The sequence below is a fragment of the Haliotis rubra genome, unplaced genomic scaffold (assembly GCF_003918875.1).
Source record: "Haliotis rubra isolate DU_JTF1 unplaced genomic scaffold, ASM391887v1 Scf535, whole genome shotgun sequence".
Lineage (NCBI taxonomy): Eukaryota > Metazoa > Mollusca > Gastropoda > Lepetellida > Haliotidae > Haliotis > Haliotis rubra.
The window spans coordinates 1,457-21,524 of record NW_025767230.1 but is presented as its reverse complement, the minus strand read 5'-3'; the positions used below and the strand labels follow the sequence as shown (position 1 = coordinate 21,524).

General features: G+C 41.3%; 1 long non-coding RNA gene across 3 annotated transcripts; it reads left to right on the top strand.

Moving 5' to 3' along the window:
• The first annotated feature begins 1,356 nt into the window (after nucleotides 1–1,356).
• On the top strand, nucleotides 1,357–19,426 carry LOC124253218. 3 transcript variants are annotated; one of them, XR_006892137.1, is made up of 5 exons: nucleotides 1,357–1,389; nucleotides 5,920–5,997; nucleotides 9,473–9,594; nucleotides 11,262–11,380; nucleotides 19,152–19,426. It is a non-coding gene; the product is annotated as an uncharacterized LOC124253218 (long non-coding RNA). The 3 variants fall into 3 exon arrangements; XR_006892135.1 differs by having other exon boundaries at nucleotides 5,910–5,997; XR_006892136.1 differs by lacking the exons at nucleotides 1,357–1,389; nucleotides 5,920–5,997 and adding an exon at nucleotides 6,881–6,926.
• The last annotated feature ends 642 nt before the right edge of the window (nucleotides 19,427–20,068 follow it).

Below are 20,068 nucleotides of genomic sequence, written 5' to 3'. Positions count from 1 at the left end.
TACAATGAACGCGTTGACACTTTTGTTTGTAACAAACATGTCGGACATCGGCAATTTCTACTTTGGCAGCATCTTTGATTTTTTTGAAATAAAAAGCGAATAGTTTGAAGAAGAATTTCTTGACCCTAATCCCAGTGAAGAAAGTACGAAGCTGGAAAATTCGTCAGCAGCAAGAAGCGGCAGTATTCAAACCGGGTCTAGATCTAGCGGGCATGACGTCGACAACACACGTCTGCCCATACGTCTGTTGTGCCCTTAAACGCACAATGGTCTTAAGTGCACAGAAATCATGAATATTCATGAGTGGGCGGAGCTTATGTCACTACGTCACATACACGGCACAGTATCTTCCGCAGAACTAGTAGAGGGAGTTCACCTATGCCTCTTCGTCTGTTATTGCCTTATACAATGTGACAGCTACAATATGCATATGAGGTATATGTAAACATGAAGTATACGTGCCGTTTATTCAATATAATGTGCTGTATTGAAGTTTTGCGACGCAACTTCCCACGGTGAAGGAGTTCAAGCGAGAAAGCCTCCTCGAGAACAACCACGGTACCTAGCGTTGCGATGGAAACATTCACATGTCAATATTGTCATTGCTCAGTCCTGACTTTTCATAACTCTCCAACCAAACACAATAACATCTCTTGTCAACCAACTAAATACTTATACACAATACATATGTACGTACATATTGCCAGATCTAATTAAACTATCTCCACGTATTTCAATAGCGTCAGCTCTAATAGGGCGTCTAATGAAGGAAGGAAAGGTTACCCAGGCAGGCCAAAGTAATGCTACCTTTCCATGGCTATCAGGGCACTACAAACTTTGAAAAAAATATTTGAGATTTATATCCCAGGGTAACCTAGCATGGCAACAAATATTTCTGGAATTTGGGTCGTGTATCTGAAGTATCTGAGGAATCCCTCCAAATGGTAAAATTACTAGTTTCTGGTGTGAAGGTGCAGATAAATATATTAAAGATAAAAAAAGAAACACCATGTCAACACCTCGGCCAGTTTAAATGTCTGGCAAGTATATCCCTCCAAAGATACCATACTGCCAGGGTGTTTTGGTACTTTGGCAAGTCTTACTGAGTTTACTGATTGGCAGTTAAAATCATTTTCAATTATTTTCAACTTAACTTCCCTCTAAAGTAATTAATATAAAATCATTTTCATGGCATTTTCAACACCCCTTTGAACCTGATCCCTTTGACCATGTACAAACCCCCTCTAGACTGAAAATTTCATTCACTCTCTCCCATTTCAGCCAAGCTGGGCCGCTTCCTCAGCCAAGGCGGACAGTCAGTGTGCACCACAGAGGTTCTGCCAGCTGCCCAGGAGGGCTTCATCCAGCCCCAAGCACCCCAGGGGACTGGTAGGAAATGAAATGCATGTTGTTTTTGCTGTGCCTTTTTTAAAAGGTCCATTGTGTGATGAAGGTTTTCTGTGCACTTAAGGTTTCCTATAGCAGTCCTTAAGTGCACAGAAAACCTTAAATGCACAATGATGTCTTGGCCCCTCCCTGGACCCTCTTGGGGGTTTTGGCTGGTGCAGAGGCCCCACCTGATCCCTTTGACCATGTACAACCCCCTAGACTGAAAATTTCATTCACTCTCTCTCCCCATTTCAGCCAAGATGGGCCGCTTCCCTCGGCGCCAAGGACAGTCAGTGTGCCAACACAGAGGTTCTGCCAGCTGCCAAGGAGGGCTTCATCCAGCCCCAAGCACCCCAGGGGACTGGTAGGAAATGAAATGCATGTTGTTTTTGCTGTGCCTTTTTAAAAAGGTCCATTGTGCATTTAGGTTTCTTGTGCACTGAAGGTTTCCTATAGCATTCCTTAAGTGCACAGAAAACCTTAAATGCACAATGATGTCTTGGCCCTCCCTGGACCCTCTTGGGGTTTTTGGCTGGTGCAGAGGCCCCACCTGATCCCTTTGACCATGTACAACCCCCTCTAGACTGAAAATTTCATTCACTCTCTCCCATTTCAGCCTAGCTGGGCCACTTCCTCGGCAAGCCAAGGCGGACAGTCAGTGTGCACCACAGAGGTTCTGCCAGCTGCCCAGGAGAGCTTCATCCAGCCCCAAGCACCCCAGGGGACTGGTAGGAAATGAAATGCATGTTGTTTTGCTGTGCCTTTTTAAAAAGGTCCATTGTGCATTTAAGTTTTCTGTGCACTTAAGGTTTCCTATAGCAGTCCTTAAGTGCAATAGAAAACCTTAAATGCACAATGATGTCTTGGCCCCTCCCTGGACCCTCTTGGGGGTTTTGGCTGGTGCAGAGGCCCCACCTGATCCCTTTGACCATGTACAACCCCTCTAGACTGAAAAATTTCATTCACTCTCTCTCCCATTTCAGCCTAGCTGGGCCGCTTCCTCGCGCCAGGCCAAGGCAGACAGTCAGTGTGCACCACAGAGGTTCTGCCAGCTGCCCAGGAGGAGCTTCATCCAGCCCCAAGCACCCCAGGGGACTGGTAGGAAATGAAATGCATGTTGTTTTTGCTGTGCCTTTTGTAAAAGGTCCATTGTGCATTTAAGGTTTTCTGTGCACTTAAGGTTTCCTATAGCAGTCCTTAAGTGCACAGAAAACCTTAAATGCACAATGATGTCTTGGCCCCTCCCTGGACCCTCTTGGGGTTTTTTGGCTGGTGCAGAGGCCCCACCTGATCCCTTTGACCATGTACAACCCCCTCTAGACTGAAAATTTCATTCACTCTCTCTCCCATTTCAGCCAAGCTGGGCCACTTCCTCTCAAGGCCACGGACAGTCAGTGTGCACCACAGAGGTTCTGCCAGCTGCCCAGGAGGGCTTCATCCAGCCCCAAGCACCCCAGGGGACTGGTAGGAAATGAAATGCATGTTGTTTTTGCTGTGCCTTTTTTGTGAAGGTCCATTGTGCATTTTTAGGTTTTCTGTGCACTTAAGGTTTCCTATAGCAGTCCTTAAGTGCACAGAAAACCTTAAATGCACAATGATGTCTTGGCCCCTCCCTGCACCCTCTTGGGGTTTTGGCTGGTGCAGAGGCCCCACCTGATCCCTTTGACCATGTACAACCCCCTCTAGACTGAAAAATTTCATTCACTCCTCTCTCCCATTTCAGCCTGCTGGGCCGCTTCCTCGGCGCCGCCAAGGCATGACAGTCAGTGTGCACCACAGAGGTTCTGCCAGCTGCCCAGGAGAGCTTCATCCAGCCCCAAGCACCCCAGGGGACTGGTAGGAAATGAAATGCATGTTGTTTTTGCTGTGCCTTTTTAAAAGGTCCATTGTGCATTTATAGTTTTCTGTGCACTTAAGGTTTCCTATAGCAGTCCTTAAGTGCACAGAAAACCTTAAATGCACAATGATGTCTTGGCCCCTCCCTGCACCCTCTTGGGGTTTTTGGCTGGTGCAGAGGCCCCACCTGATCCCTTTGACCATGTACAACCCCTCTAGACTGAAAATTTCATTCACTCTCTCCCCATTTCAGCCTAGCTGGGCCGCTTCTCAAGCGCCAAGGCGACAGTCAGTGTGCACCACAGAGGTTCTGCCAGCTGCCCAGGAGAGCTTCATCCAGCCCCAAGCACCCCAGGGACTGGTAGGAAATGAAATGCATGTTGTTTTTGCTGTGCCTTTTTAAAAGGTCCATTGTGCATTTAAGGTTTTCTGTGCACTTAAGGTTTCCTATAGCAGTCCTTAAGTGCACAGAAAACCTTAAATGCACAATGATGTCTTGGCCCCTCCCTGACCCTCTTGGGGTTTTTGGCTGGTGCAGAGGCCCCACCTGATCCCTTTGACCATGTACAACCCCCTCTAGACTGAAAAATTTCATTCACTCTCTCTCCCATTTCAGCCTAGCTGGGCCAGCCTCGGGCGCAAGGCCAAGGCGACAGTCAGTGTGCACCACAGAGGTTCTGCCAGCTGCCCAGGAGAGCTTCATCCAGCCCCAAGCACCCCAGGGACTGGTAGGAAATGAAATGCATGTTGTTTTTGCTGTGCCTTTTTAAAAAGGTTCATTGTGCATTTAAGGTTTTCTGTGCACTTAAGGTTTCCTATAGCAGTCCTTAAGTGCACAGAAAACCCTTAAATGCACAATGATGTCTTGGCCCCTCCCTGGACCCTCTTGGCTGTTTTGGCTGGTGCAGAGGCCCCACCTGATCCCTTTGACCATGTACAACCCTCTAGACTGAAAATTTTCATTCACTCTCTCTCCCATTTCAGCCTAGCTGGGCCACTTCCTCGGCGCCATCAAGGGACAGTCAGTGTGCACCACAGAGGTTCTGCCAGCTGCCCAGGAGAGCTTCATCCAGCCCCAAGCACCCCAGGGACTGGTAGGAAATGAAATGCATGTTGTTTTGCTGTGCCTTTTTAAAAGGTCCATTGTGCATTTAAGGTTTTCTGTGCACTTAAGGTTTCCTATAGCAGTCCTTAAGTGCACAGAAAACCTTAAATGCACAATGATGTCTTGGCCCCTCCCTGCACCCTCTTGGGGTTTTGGCTGGTGCAGAGGCCCCACCTGATCCCTTTGACCATGTACAACCCCTCTAGACTGAAAATTTCATTCACTCTCTCCCATTTCAGCCTAGCTGGGCCACTTCCTCGGCACGTCAAGGCGGACAGTCAGTGTGCACCACAGAGGTTCTGCCAGCTGCCCAGGAGAGCTTCATCCAGCCCCAAGCACCCCAGGGGACTGGTAGGAAATGAAATGCATGTTGTTTTTGCTGTGCCTTTTTTAAAAAGGTCCATTGTGCATTTAAGGTTTTCTGTGCACTTAAGGTTTCCTATAGCAGTCCTTAAGTGCACAGAAAACCTTAAATGCACAATGATGTCTTGGCCCCTCCCTGCACCCTCTTGGCTGTTTTTGGCTGGTGCAGAGGCCCCACCTGATCCCTTTGACCATGTACAACCCCCTCTAGACTGAAAAATTTCATTCACTCTCTCTCCCATTTCAGCCTAGCTGGGCCACTTCCTCGGCACGTCAAGGCGGACAGTCAGTGTGCACCACAGAGGTTCTGCCAGCTGCCCAGGAGAGCTTCATCCAGCCCCAAGCACCCCAGGGGACTGGTAGGAAATGAAATGCATGTTGTTTTTGCTGTGTTTTTAAAAGGTCCATTGTGCATTTATAGCTTTCTGTGCACTTAAGGTTTCCTATAGCAGTCCTTAAGTGCACAGAAAACCTTAAATGCACAATGATGTCTTGGCCCCTCCCTGGACCCTCTTGGCTGTTTTGGCTGGTGCAGAGGCCCCACCTGATCCCTTTGACCATGTACAACCCCTCTAGACTGAAAATTTCATTCACTCACTCTCCCATTTCAGCCTAGCTGGGCCGCTTCTCGGCCACGCCAAGGACAGTCAGTGTGCACCACAGAGGTTCTGCCAGCTGCCCAGGAGAGCTTCATCCAGCCCCAAGCACCCCAGGGGACTGGTAGGAAATGAAATGCATGTTGTTTTTGCTGTGCCTTTTATTTTAAAGCATCGTAGAGAGCCTTCAGTGCTGACTGAATCAAATGACAGCAGTGATTGGATGATTTTATGTTGTTAAAATGTGCATTCATCCAGTAATTAAAACTAACTATATTTTTCAATGTGTAGTTGCTTCTTTTTAACCTGATTGCTTCTGCAGAATTTGTGCAGAGATATTTTCAAGTAGGTTACATTTTGGTGCTTAAACTGGGGTCGGCGCTTTTCACACTCCTGTATTACTCCTCTAAGTTTTACCATGACCCGAAGGAAAATAGGAGAATGTAGTGCCTTGTTTAAATGCACTGATTTGTCTGTGCTAATTTATTCAGGGTGACTTGTGACAGCTTAAAATGAAAGATCAGACATTTTACTTTATTGCCATTTGTTTTGTCCTCAATCTGCACATGCTATTGACTCCAGCCTTTCATGATTTGACCCCAAAGTTCAAGGCTGTTTAGTGTATTTCAGCTCGAAAATTCCGGTGACCGTTGTTGACAGTGGATACAGCAAAATTGAAATGCTCGATCCAGACCGATATTTTGCTGGGTAAGTGAGAAGTAGTATGTTGGTCAGCATGCCACAGGACAGCCTAGGACAGATATTAATTATGGTGCTCTGGCCATGGCATGTCACTGTAGATAGTAAAGTGGTCTGAGGCTATATGTACTACATGTATTGGCTGTTAACAGCCTGGTTGTTTTAATGTTGCTTTGGAAGTTAATGGGAAAACATTTGATTTTGTGCAACATGTAAAGGTGAGTGCACATTTTAGTAATTCATACATTACATGTATATGCTTTCCTATTTATGTTTCACCATGGATACAAGTTGGCATTGTTATAGAGACTAATTTAAGGGAGTGAAGCTAGGGCTGCTTGAGTTGAATGGATTGTTTTAGTGGCCTTGATTTGAATGTAGCCTCGATTTGTGGTCTAACAGTGACAAGAGCCCACATGGTAATAGTTACCTGGCTTCTAAATTTGTTGAAACCGATGAATTGACAACAAATTAGATAAAGTCACCACTGACACAATTTGGGTGTCTGTGTGTAAAGTCATATGATATGAGTATTGTGAGTATGAAATGTGTTCACTGCTGATGGCACAATATGTCACAAAACCCTCTTATTTTAAGTAAACAGTGTTGCATATGATCCATTCTTTCTGTTACACCCTTTTGCATATGAATAAACTTTTTCTCTCTCATGACTTTCAAACAATTATTTAGTTTCTCAAAACTGTCTCATGGCTGTTATGGTCTTTATGATTGAACATTTAATATGATCTTGACACTATTTTCAGCTTGGAGAATGACTGATGGTGACTGGGAGGTGTATCTTTGCACATACAGCAGAATCAGAAGCCTTCACATCCAATGTTGTGTTTCAACAAGTCGGTCTGATGTTGGCAGTGTGTGCACCCTCCTTTCACCTTGATATCCTCTACCACCTTGAACAAGTTGTGGTACTTGAACATGTAGGTACATACAGTACATTTAAGTGCCCCAGTCCAGTGAAGGCTGTATCTCAAACCTCATCCATTAGATATTTCTGATGAATAATAATCACTTTTGGGCATTTTTTTATTTCATGGAAGTATTTCAAAGTCTTAGCTTGATGAATTGATAGACTCATGTGTAATTTCGTTTCATGCTGTGGTCTCAAAGAGCTTCATCTGTTGAAATTTCAATTTCTTGGCTTTAACAGGCAGTAGGGTTCTTTGGTCAGTGTTTCACATTGCTAGGCATATTCCAACCCCTTACTTTATACTTTCTGGCAAAATTCATTATTCAGCCTTACATATGTCAGGACTTTAAAGCTGTTTATGGTGACCCTGGCCAATTTCTGGCCTGAATTCTGTGCTTTCTAACTTTCAACAATGTTTCTGATTCCTCTCCACTTAGATCACCAGCCTACATCAAAGATGCTTACACAAATGACTTTGGGGATAAATTAAAGATCAGACACTGGTGTTAGCCCTCTCTCATAAATGGTTTATCAAACCTGACAGTTGTTTGTTTACAATATAAACAATGCAGGAGTGTGTGTTGAAACAGTTTTAAACTATCTCAATCACATCAGGTCATGAGTATCAAAACCATATTCTATTAATGTAGCAGACTCTGCTATGATTTGATGATGTCAGCAGAGGAAGGCAAACAACTGACCATTAATGAACAGGAGTTGCATAGTTACTAGTTTTGAGGTTTAAAGATTTTCTGTCATTCGAAATATGATGTTGGCGTGAAATTATCCCATGACACTCTTTTTGTGACAAATGAATAAACTCCCATGGTATCTGTATGATTATAAAACATTCTATATTAATGCAGAAATACATTTTGCAAAACATTAATGAAATAGACATAATTTATCTCTTACAGGTCTTTCAGTGTAACAAATCTCTCTGTATCTTGTGCCATATAGACATGTTGGACAGGGAAAAGTATTGAAGCTTCATCCAATTCTTTTAAAAAAAATTTAAGTGACATATTTTGTAAGTGATATGTACACATATACAGGGCATGGGGTAGCCCACTGGTTAAAGTGTTCGCTTCCCAGGTTCGATTCCCCACATGGATGAAGCCCATTTCTGGTGTCCCCTGCCGTGATATTGCTGGAATATTGCTAATTGCGGCATAAAACTAAATTCACTCTCTCACTCACATGTACACATACAGTACATAAATCACAGATTTGCCTAGTGCAGATGTCTCCATTTTTTTCAACATTAAGACCTTTCTGTACGTTTAAGGGCAGCTGCAGAAGGGGTCATAAGTACACCTATAAACATCACATAGGAAGACAAGGCATTATTGACTTAAGTAGTTTAGTGATATTTCATGCAACATGTAAGTGCATGTAAGTATGCATTTCATATTTCATATTTATAATAACCTGAAGATTACAGCAAAATATATGAAAAGGAAGCACCAGCTGTTTATCACCTAAATAATTTTCTTTTGCAAACTGCTTTGGAGACTACCACATGTGAAATATTATTTAGTTGCCATGTCATTTACTCTGTTCAATGTTAGAGCATGTAAAACACATTTTGGACCAAAGGCCATTTTGGATGTATTTGACTAGGTGTGGTGAAAGTCTGACAATATAATTATGTTCACAGCTGAGTTGGCTAGATCACTGACTTTGTATGTTGGCGATTTGGTGGAGAGAGTCGGTTAAAATCCTGGATGGGACTGAACCCCAAACATGTCTAGAATGTGTATTTTACTGAGAAAGTGTAATCTTGCATATAACATGGATTCATGTGTACAACTTGTATAAATGTGATATGTTTTGACAATTATTATGTATATTGAAGAAAGGATTTAATGGATTTGAAGGACTTGGATAATATATGTTTCTTTTCCATTTTAAAAGGCTTAATAATTATTATGATTACCATTAATACATCACTGAGATGTACTACCACTTCAACAAGTAATCCATCCTAACTTAGTAAGTACAGAACCTAGCCTTTGTTTCTTAGTTTGAAGATAATTGTTAGTCATGTTAGTGTCTCATTTGCCCTAATTCATAATCAGCCACATATTAAGAATAGGCAGCAGCTGAACTATTTGGGTGTGATTACATCTTGATATGGTATGTTAATAATGGTGTGCATTAATATAGTGTTCAGTGACTGTTTATGTGTTTCATATGTGTTTATTATGTTATAATCTATTGTGCAGTGATATGTTCATTGTACCATACTGTCAGTATGTTTACCCAAATAAACTCTAAAGAGTAATCTTAATGCTGATGAGGCAACCACATTAAAATATGTTTTACCTCAGTTTGGTTTGTCTTATTCTTTTCATTTTTGTGGAATAACACTCCAGATAGAATAAAGAGGGTCCTTGTGTGTACTTTTGTATTGTATACATTTGTTAATAACTTTTGTAAGATGACTCAATAAATTATATAACATTATTAACATTAATCACATAATGTGAGATAAAATAGAAACAAACATATGAGATACAATTGAACCTAATGATGGATTTTGATGCATTTCAGGCACAACCTTCAAGAAATAGAAGCAATGGTGTTATTTCAAATGACATCATGACTGCCTTAGATTAAAACTTGAAGGAGGTGACATTCCCAGAAAAGTAGGATTGTCAAGTTTTATCATTTTTGTAAGAAAATGAACAAGTTTGATTTACCTTTGAAAGAAATCCACAACCCTGTCCATGGAAAATACAGACTGGAAATTATTGATGGGGACAGGAAAATAGTGATTCCTCAGTCTGGACTTCATAATGTCATATCCACAAATTTACACAGCTTGTTGGGTTCAGGATCCGAAATTCAAAATATAAGAACATTTATATTGATAAACCGGTATTATGCTGAAAAATTCTTAGGAACTGTACAGGAGTTTATTGATAAGCAGGGTGACAGGCAATTGTTATCCCAAATTTCCTAATGAAGCAAATTTGAAACCTGATATAGAAAACACCAGTGGGGCAACATACCATTGACTTTGTGGATCAACTACATAGGATCTACCTTGAGTATGGATGGGGAAATCCAAGAATACCACAATGTGACCAAGGCTCTGAGTTTAAGTGAGCAGTCAACCAATTATTAGTGGTGGTCTGATTAATTGAAATAATCGAAGATTGGTCGCAGTGACTAAATGACCAAGCAATCGAAAATGTTTTCTCAAAATCGAACACAAGCAGTTTTGGAACACTTGTTTGCATTAACAATATTTTTTCACAAGGTTGGTTTGTCTGAGTCATTATATTTACATTTCATAAGCACTACAAGCTTGTTCCAAGTCATGATTGAATTTATCTTAAAGACTCCTGGAAATTTATGTTCCTCACATACTAGCCATCCTTTAAATATGTGAAGTATGAAAATGCATTTTGTGCAATTTACCCCCAAACCCAAAGAACTACATGGGTTTTTTTTGTAAATTATTTTGTGCATTAACAAAGGTAACAGGAACATTTGATAAATGATCCTAACCAATTATTTTCGATTATTGATCGGTTGTAATGGACCAATGATCAATTTTAACCAATTCCCAACACTACTAATTATGCATTGAAATGGGAACAATAATTGTCATAAGTCTTAACTCATCATCCCTAATATCAGGGAAGAGTAGGAGATAAATAACAAATAACATATATGGGATCTGAAATATGATATGTAATCTATAAAGGTCATGTCCATGGTTAAGGTCATAGATGTAAAGGCATCTTCCTGATGCTTGATATGAAGGAAATTATTGTTGGTGTAAGTTGAACATATCAACGTTAGGGCAGAGCCACAAACACAGAACAGATGTATTGACTTGCAGGTTCCCACTCACTGGTCAGGCAATATATGCTCAGCTTTTTGTGAACTGTTGGTACCACCACAAACTGGTAGTAATTCATGAACACTGTATGCCATAGTCACAATCAGACAATTGACCCCACTTTTGTTAGGATTATAGAGATATTTTGCTAGTTTCATTTGCACATGCATGGCTGAAGATGTATTTGTTATTTTTCCATTGAGTGAATCAATGTATTTGACAGTTCACATCTTTCTGTCATGACACCTTAACAGGTATGCTCCTCTTTGGCAGTGTTATATACTGTAGTTAGACTTTTCTGTTTTGATGTTACATTTTAACCTCAATTGTCAAATAAGGCATTTTTAGTTAAATCTCAATATCTGTGTCTATTTTGTGCATCCCTTCATGGTTACTCAGAAAACATCAACACATGGATGCAGTTATTATTTATATTATGGCATTAAAAAACAAATGTTTGTGTGTATAAATAACTTCATATGTTTACAGGTTGTTCACCATACCATCCCATGTTGGGTTGCCCCCCAGTCCAGATCAACAGTTTGTTGAGGAAAAGCTTGGAATTCAGTTGATGCCTATTCTTGCTGTGAAGAGGAGCAATCTGAACTGTATGCAGGGGCACTGTTGAATTTTTAGATTTAGCATTTAATTAGGCAAGTGGGCACATCTGTTATCCCATGTCATACAACAGTGCTGTATCTATATAGGTGAAAATAGATCCCCAGGAAAAAATCCCTATGTTGAGTCAGGTGACCAGGAGGTAGTCAGTCTTGGTAAACTAGTTTATGGTACAGCTGGAGTAGTCTGGGATGTTAATTATAATGCAGAGTCAATTATAAAGAAAGGTACAGCATCATACAAACATTAAAGGACTGATGAATGCTACATTATTATGATTATTATTATTATGAATTTATGACTTCAGTCTTTGCTGTCAAATGCAAAATCAGTCACTGAAAAGTACCAGGGTACCATTTCTAATTCATGGCATTACAAGGTATTGAAAGCTTTAAGAGTAGGGAGGAGTGAAAGATTTCGGTGTAGTCATTATTATGTAACTTGTGCTCATATGCTTTAGGATTAATGGTATGTTCTCTTATGTTTACACTTCTGGTGATTTTATGCACCATTGAAAGGGAAAAGGATGTAGATTTCTGTGCCCTCTTGTTACTCTTTTGCACAAAAGCTATGATTTAAAATCAGTTTGACAAAGTGTATTCATATTGTATCTTAACATTCCCATGTTTTTATGTATTTTTTTATTTGTTCCCATAGTCAAAGGTATACAGTAACAACAAACACCGAAAAGGTGTAAAGATGTAATTATGATTTGTTGCTGAATATTGGCATGAGTGAATTCCATTTAAGACTTAAGACTGAATTTATCAATTTATTTATCAATTTCATTGTTTCCCTTGAAAATAAAGTTTTGAACAGAAAATATCTCTTTGATGCCATTTTATATTTAATGAATTTTGGAATTGATTTTTAGATTTACTTTAAATTGATATGTTTTTGGCAGAGATAATGATTTGATTTAGTAATACATCATTATGTAATGTACCAAACCAAATCAAATATTTTGTAATGTTTATTTTTCATGGTAAATAGTTATTAATTGATTTCGAGATCATTCCAGAATTTTATGGTTTCACAACAGTCCTAATAAGCACAACAAATGCTCTCAGAAACATCATTGCAAACTAACGGTAGACAAATCATTTTCAGTCAGGTTCATTTTGAATAATTATATTTTAGTATAAATAACTATTTGCAGAAATGTGTATTGAAAATAAAGAAGGTTAACATCTTCAATACATGTCAATAGAAGTTGAAAATTTTGTGCCAATCAAATTCACAATCATTGAATATCATTTCCCATTTAGTACAAATCTCAAGTTTGTCATTTTAGAAATACACTTGTCATTAAGTAATCTTGAACCCTTTGAGAGCTTTAATATATATTTTTAAACTTATCCTATCTCACGGTATGCACCCATCTCTCTCTTCTAAGACCATGTGTGGAAACGTGCTGTCAGCTAAGTTGAGTCAAATCTAACTGGCCTCTGACCCGCCCTGACCTCTGCCTTCACCCCCCGACATCAATGCCTGTCAATCATCCATCAAAGCGTGCGGCTCGCCTAAACGATCACATGACCACCTCTACTTGTCATTCTTTTCTTGTCGCCACGCTGTGTGTGGACGTGTGTTGTGGTTAAGAGAGGTTTTTGTTTGTGTTTTCTACTATGGGGAAAGCCAATCGCCACGCTTCAAAGAAACACAAACATTGTGATAGATGCAATAGTAACTATTCGGCAGCTGACCCTCATAACTCTTTGGCGTGGATTGCCATGAACGATGCAATTGGTCTAAACGCTGTAGTTTATGTGCTAACCTGGACGACGATGCATTCTCAGAGTATCGCCGGGTAGCTAGCAGGCTAAGGCAGATAGAGATCGGAGGAATCCATCGGAAGGTCCATCGGAGCCGGCGTTTCTAAATTAGATCGCCGAATAAAATCTGCAATACGTTTCTAAATCCAAATCTCCTAAAGAAGATTTTCTGTGCTTCAACTGTTCTGACCCCATTCGCCTAGTTCTATTACTTTGAAAGATTCGTCACCTCCACGCATTGTTGTTTTGTCCACATCTGACATACAACCACGCCATCCTTGTTGGTAAATGTGACTCAACGCCTCTAATGGGTCAGAGGTTGCGACTACTCATACTATTACATCACAAGTGACGGTTACAGGCAGTGCGGCGCTTTCAACCAGAGCGGCGCTTACCTCGAGTGACGCCTCATTAGGACAATTATATACGGGCAGAGCCGCTTGTCACGGATCCCACGCGGGCTACTCAGAGCCGCCTTCCAGTGTGGCGCTTTGATGGATTCGGCGCTTACTACCAGTTCGGCGCTTCCTACTGGTTCGGCGCTTAACCCTGGTATTCCTGGTTCGGTGTTTACTCCGGGTTCGGCGCTTCATGGTTTTGCGTTTCCTCCCAATGGTCCTGGTTTGACGCTTGCATCTGGTTCGACGCTTCCTTATGGTGCTCCCAGTTCGGCGCTTCCTCCCAGGATTCCCGGTTTGGCACTCACTAATGTTGGTCTTGGCTCGGCGCTTGCTCATGGTATGCACGGTTTGGCACCCCTTCCTAGGACTCCTGGCGCGGCACTCACTCCTGGTCCGGGCGCTTCATCCTGGTTCGGCGCTTCCACCCGGGTTCGACGCTTTGCTTCCGTGTTCAGGGTTTGACGCTTCTCCTGGTGCGGCGCTTGCTCCCGGCGCTTCCGGGTTTGACGCCCCTACTAGTTCGACGCTTCATCATGCTGCTTTTAATTCAGCCGCCACGGCCGTCCTGGTTCGGCGCTTTACTCATAGTATTATTGATCAACGCCACCCAGGGATTCCTATTGCGAGTTTCACTCATTGGCCACTAGGCTCAATGCTTACTTATGGTGTTCCTGGTGCGGTACGATCTCAAGCTACTGAGTGGTTCATGGTTCAACGCCTCAGGTTTCAGCGCTACTACACAAGTGCCATCATCTCATGTGGGCGTGACTCAATCAGATGTATGTTCATCCTCGCCATGCTGACATACCTCATCTTCCCTCTGGGGCTGCTACAATTTCATCAGTTCCTTCTGCTACAGTTTCGACGGCGAGATCTGTTTTGCCGCTTTCCTGGAATCCAGTGTCTGAGGGGCAACGCCTCAACCTATGGACTTTGATGCCTTTGTGTTGGCGGTAGCATCAGGAGCCAGTGTCATCTCCTGTTACTCAGTCATCAGGATTTCGACTACGCCAGCGTGCCTGTGCAAGAGATTCTACGCTCAACAACGCCGCCTATGTCTTCAGGAAGTATGTCTCCTTCGGATGTGAGTGTGGATGCTGTTGACTCACCTCAGCTACTTATCTGGATTGCTGATGACCTCACGCTACAGCGTAGTACTTCTCAAGGATGACATTTTATCCAGTTTTGATATGAAGACTGGAGACTTTGGTTCTATCATGTTCCTCCCCGACCGCAGTATCACTCAGCTGACTGCGTCCCTGGATGAGGCTTTTGCTAGTTTGAGGAAGATTAAAGATGGTTTTGCTGCGCCTCGCTTCAACTTGGCATCGGCTCATGTACATGGATTGTCATCTATGATTGCCTCTCCTCCAGTAGATGATGATATCACGCTGTTTGGGACGAAACAGAGAGATTATTCGCCCTTTCTGGTCGAAGACCGTGAACTGATACATTTAGATGCGTCCATAAGGAAGATTATGGCTCCATTGAACTTAATGTTGACAACTACTGAAGCGGTGGCCATGTTCGTCGCGCAAGCATGCGCTGCCCATCAGCAAGCATACATCCGAAGTTGCAGGAACAATTCCAAACCGTCCTAGATCTCTTGGCTCATTTCTTCTTCTATGTCACGGCTATGAGGCGTAGAGGACCGTTACAATTATCATCCTGGGAAGACAGATTCAGAACGGACCTGTTTCACCCACCCTGGTCGGGCAATTTCTCTGTTCAACGGGACGATTAGGGAAGTAGCCGAAAGAGTAGGGAAGGATGCCCATCTACAAGTCTCGGTCCGAATTGTTGAGGTTCCAGCAACTACAAGTGGAGCAATCAATGAGACAGCGACGACCAGCTCACTATGTCCCGACTAATCCGACCTTCGCTTGGTTCTACGGCTTTTTCGTGGAGGGGTTCCTACGGAAGAGGACGATCGAGTCGCCAACGAAGAACTGCCACTGCTCCACGATCAACTTCCACTACCGACCAGCCCACCTCACAGAGACGTGATAGGCAATGACTTGTTGACATTGAAAGGCCACTGGGAACTTCCACCTCCAGTCGTACTCCATTCAGATTTCCCAGTAGGAGGCTGACTTGCTCCCAATTGGACAATTTTGGGAGACCCTTACGTCCTGTCCATGTTAACCAAGGGATTCCAGTTACCAGTCATCGGGAAACCTCCGCCACAATACTTCCGATCGCAGAACGTATCCCAAACAACAATCGGCTGTTCTGTGATCAACGATAAACACTTTACTCAAGAAACTTGCGATCGAATCCCTGGGTCCGCCCCCGACCAATCCAGGGTTCTATTCTCCAATCTTTCTGGTGCCCAAGAAGGATTCGGACAAACTGAGATTAATCTTCAACATGAAGACTTTCAACGAGAAATTTCTGCAGCCCCCGCCTCATTTTCACATGATATCGGTGGCACTCCTCAAGACAATTATCAAGCCGGGAGACTGCATGGTCAGTTTGGATCTTCAGGATGCCTACCTCCACATCCCGATATTCCTGGCGATCGCAAATTCCTTCGGTTCATCTTCGAGGACATCCACTATCAATGGCGTGTTCTCCGTTTGAATTTCTTCGCCCCCGTGGCTGTTTACACGGGTAACGAAGCCTATCACCAGTTTTCTTCATCGCAAGAGGACAGTGTTCGAAGCCTACATCGACGACTGCATTCAGGCACAGAACGATCATGCCCTTCTGGTTCGTCACATGCAGTTTGCGATACAGCTTCTTTGCCAATTAGGATGGTTAATCAATCTGCAGAAATCGGAACTAGTCCCAATGTGCCGACTTCAATTCATCGGAGCTGTTTTCGACACACAGGTCAACAGAATGTTTGTCCCGAGGGATCGTTTCTGCAGATACAGCGGTTGGTCTCCCTAGCTCTAGCGCAAGCCAGGACGCCTGTCAATGGCAGGAACTCCTAGGCCTCTTGACGTCGGCTCAGAAGACTATGAGGCAAGTCCTGTACTACATGTAGAGAAGGTTGACATTCCGCTTACTGACCTCTACTCTTTGAGCAATCACGTCAGTGAAGTGTTGATCCCGATTACCTGTATGGTTTTCAAAGCCGCTCTGCTCCTAAGTCCTTTCTCACCTTTGGTAAGTTAGGGAGATTGGTACTGAACGTTAAACTAGTTGAGCAACCAGGCTATTCCTTCTTTCACCGCCTTCCAGCGTGTGTCTGTGGGGGATACTTTCGAAGCAGGGACTGTCCAGATTAAGGTCCTGGACTTTAATTCACTGGGGTCACCTGATAAATCGCGGGGTGGCGGGGCCTCCTTGCCAAACTGCGTCCTTTTGCTTGTCAAAAGTTGCGGCTGAAAACCACATTAACTCGGGAGCGCCCACTCCTTAGAGTTTTTGTGCTGTATAAGCCAAGGGGTTACCTGAAAAAACACAAAAACAACAAAAACATCTCAAGTTTGGAGTTTGCATATCGAGGAGTTGGTGCTTTCTCCTGGCCTCCTTGAGTTATGCGTTTTCCCGGTGGTAGTAGTAACCGGGTAATCTGCAACCCGCCTACCAACCGTGGGATTATGCATACCGTGAGATAGGATAAGTTTAAAAATTTGAAAATTTTATAATAAATTGTATATTTATATACTTGTCCTATCTCACATGTTTGGACCCACCTGACCTGCCCCACATCACAGATTACTGGAAGCTCCAAGACGAGAATGACAAGTAGAGGTGGTCATGTGATCGTTTAGGTGAGCCGCACGCTTTGATGGATGATTGACAGGCATTGATGTCGGGGTGCAGGCAGAGGTCAGGGCGGATCAGAGGCCAGTTAGATTTGACTCAACTTAGCTGACAGCACGTTTCCACACATGGTCGTAGAAGAGAGAGATGGTGCATACCGTGAGATAGGATAAGTATATAAATATACAATTTATTATAAAATTTTCAATTCTTTTTGGTAAACATTGATGTATGAATTGTAGGAAGGAATGATAACTGTATTTTTAATAACATTTTTCCAAATATCAGGTCAGATTTGAAGTAGATAGTTATAGTCTAATTGTGTCCCTCTTATTTTGTATTGTATCTTTAACTTATCAAAAGGCATAAATCCATGCTCATCACATACATCTTTTACTGTCAATAAACCCTTATACGCCCAGTGTCTAATATAAGTGTTTTTATGATTATGATTGAGCCATAATGGTTGTGCAAGAATGTGATCAGTATTGTCAGAATCGGCATTAACCTTTTTGCAATAATTGTTCCATGCTTTTAAACATCTTTCCAATAAGGGTTTTCAATGTTAAGTATTTTGTGAATATTTGCTCCATACTTGAAGATATCATTATAAGGTATATTGAAAGGATTATTGTCGGATGATTTTTTACAGTAATTATTGTCTAAGAGTGGATAATTTTAGAGCTTCAATAAATGTTTTTATATCAACCATACCCAGTCCCCCTTCAGCCTTTAATCTTTTCATTGTGATTCTTTTTATTATATCATTATTACCATTCCAAATGAATTTGAAAAATATCTTTTCAAGAAACTTGCTAAAGCCATCTGGAGGATTAGGCAATGAGCTTAAAATATGTACTACTTTTGAGAGGGCTAATGTTTTTATGACAGTAACCTTTCTTATCAATGTTCCTAAGGTTATATGATCAAGCTGGATTGTGTCAAATAGTTGTTTTATTTAGAGAATGTGTTATTGCCATCGATTTCAAATAGGAATATAACACACACTCACACACACACACACACACACACACACACACACACACACACACACACACACACACACACACACACACACACACAAAACACACCACAAAATTATGACAGGGTCATAGGTAAATTTCTAATAACAAAAAATTGCACTCGACTGATTTTTATGTCACTGGATGAACATTGGTTGATGGTAACTTAGTGGTAAATAAAATCATCACTGTTTAAACAAGTTCATGGTCAGCACAGGTATGGATGGTATATAGTGCCTAAATGCAAGAGGTAATTCGTTTAGAGTGTGTGATGAAGCATTTGTTGATATTTAGCAATTTCTAGAGCCAACAAAGAAACAGTACATTTTTAACCATTTACAATGATCCACTCTTATATGAACCCATGAAGATACGGGTTAGAATTGATCTTCAGTAACCCATGCTTGTCGTAAGAGGCGACTAACAGGATCAGGTGGTCAGGTTTGCTGACTTGGTTGACACGTCATCTTATCCCAATTGGGTAGATCGATGCTCATGCTGTTGATCACTGGGTTGTCTTGTACAGACTCGATTATTCAGAGACCGCTGCCATATAGCTGGAATAGTGCTGAGTGTGGCGTAAAACTTAACTCACCTACTCACTCTTATATGTACCCTGAAATGAAAACATTGCTGATGCCTGGATTTGTACCAAAGTAGGTAAAATATCATATTTTTCACATGTATTGTCCTAACAGACTCATTGCCAGATGCAAAAGAAGGAGAAACCCATGACAAAAAGGTTATTACAATTTGAGACACTTTTAAGAAATATTATAATGGTAAGCATTGCTTTATGCTAAAGGAACATGTTTGCACTTGGTGATAAATAATTTTACTTTTCAGGAAGGGGAGAACAGACTCCAAACAAGAGTAGATGTGATGACACCAAGAAAGGTATTAGCTGATGGGTATAGTATATGGGACTAATAAACTCAAGATGAATCATAATTTGGTATGTAAATGCTAAGTATGAGGTTGTGTCAGTTTCTCATTTGGCTTCAGATATGGCATTTTCTCACGTCATTCATTTTTCTGAAATGGTTTATTGTCTCAGTTGATAAATGCTACATTTGTACATACATTGAAGAATATTTGTGATACTCATGAAAATGTGTATGTGGGGATACTAGAAGGTACAGACTGTAAAAGAACTGGAGCTATAGGCCTGATTTTGTGATGTTGAAAATTGGACAAGAAGTGCAGCTAACTGCATATCTATTGCACTGTCTCAAAACCACCAAAATGAGATCAGTCTGGAAACATTTGTAAAAAGAAACAATGAATGTTTTGTTTTGTAACAGTGTAATGATGCAACATGTTACATCTTGGTGCAGAATAGAAAAAGTGGATATGTAATGTCCATTTAAGGGAACGTTAATTATTTATGGCTTTTTGTTACATTGGTTTTTTTAATTTATTTTTATTTATTTATTTATTTTTATTTATTTATTTATTTATTCATTGTGATGCTTCAGAAAAAGGTAGGGTAATGTAATGTCCATTTAAGGGAACGTTCATTATTTATGGCTTTTGTTACATTTTATTTTTTTATCATTTATTTATTTTTTTATTTATTTTTTATTTATTTATTTATTCATTGTGATGCTTCAGAAAAATTAGGATAATGTAATGTCCATTTAAGGGAACGTTCATTATTTATTTATTTATTTATTTATTTATTTATTTATTTATTTATTTATTTATTTATTTATTTATTTATTTATTTATTTATTTATTTATTTATTTATTTATTTATTTAT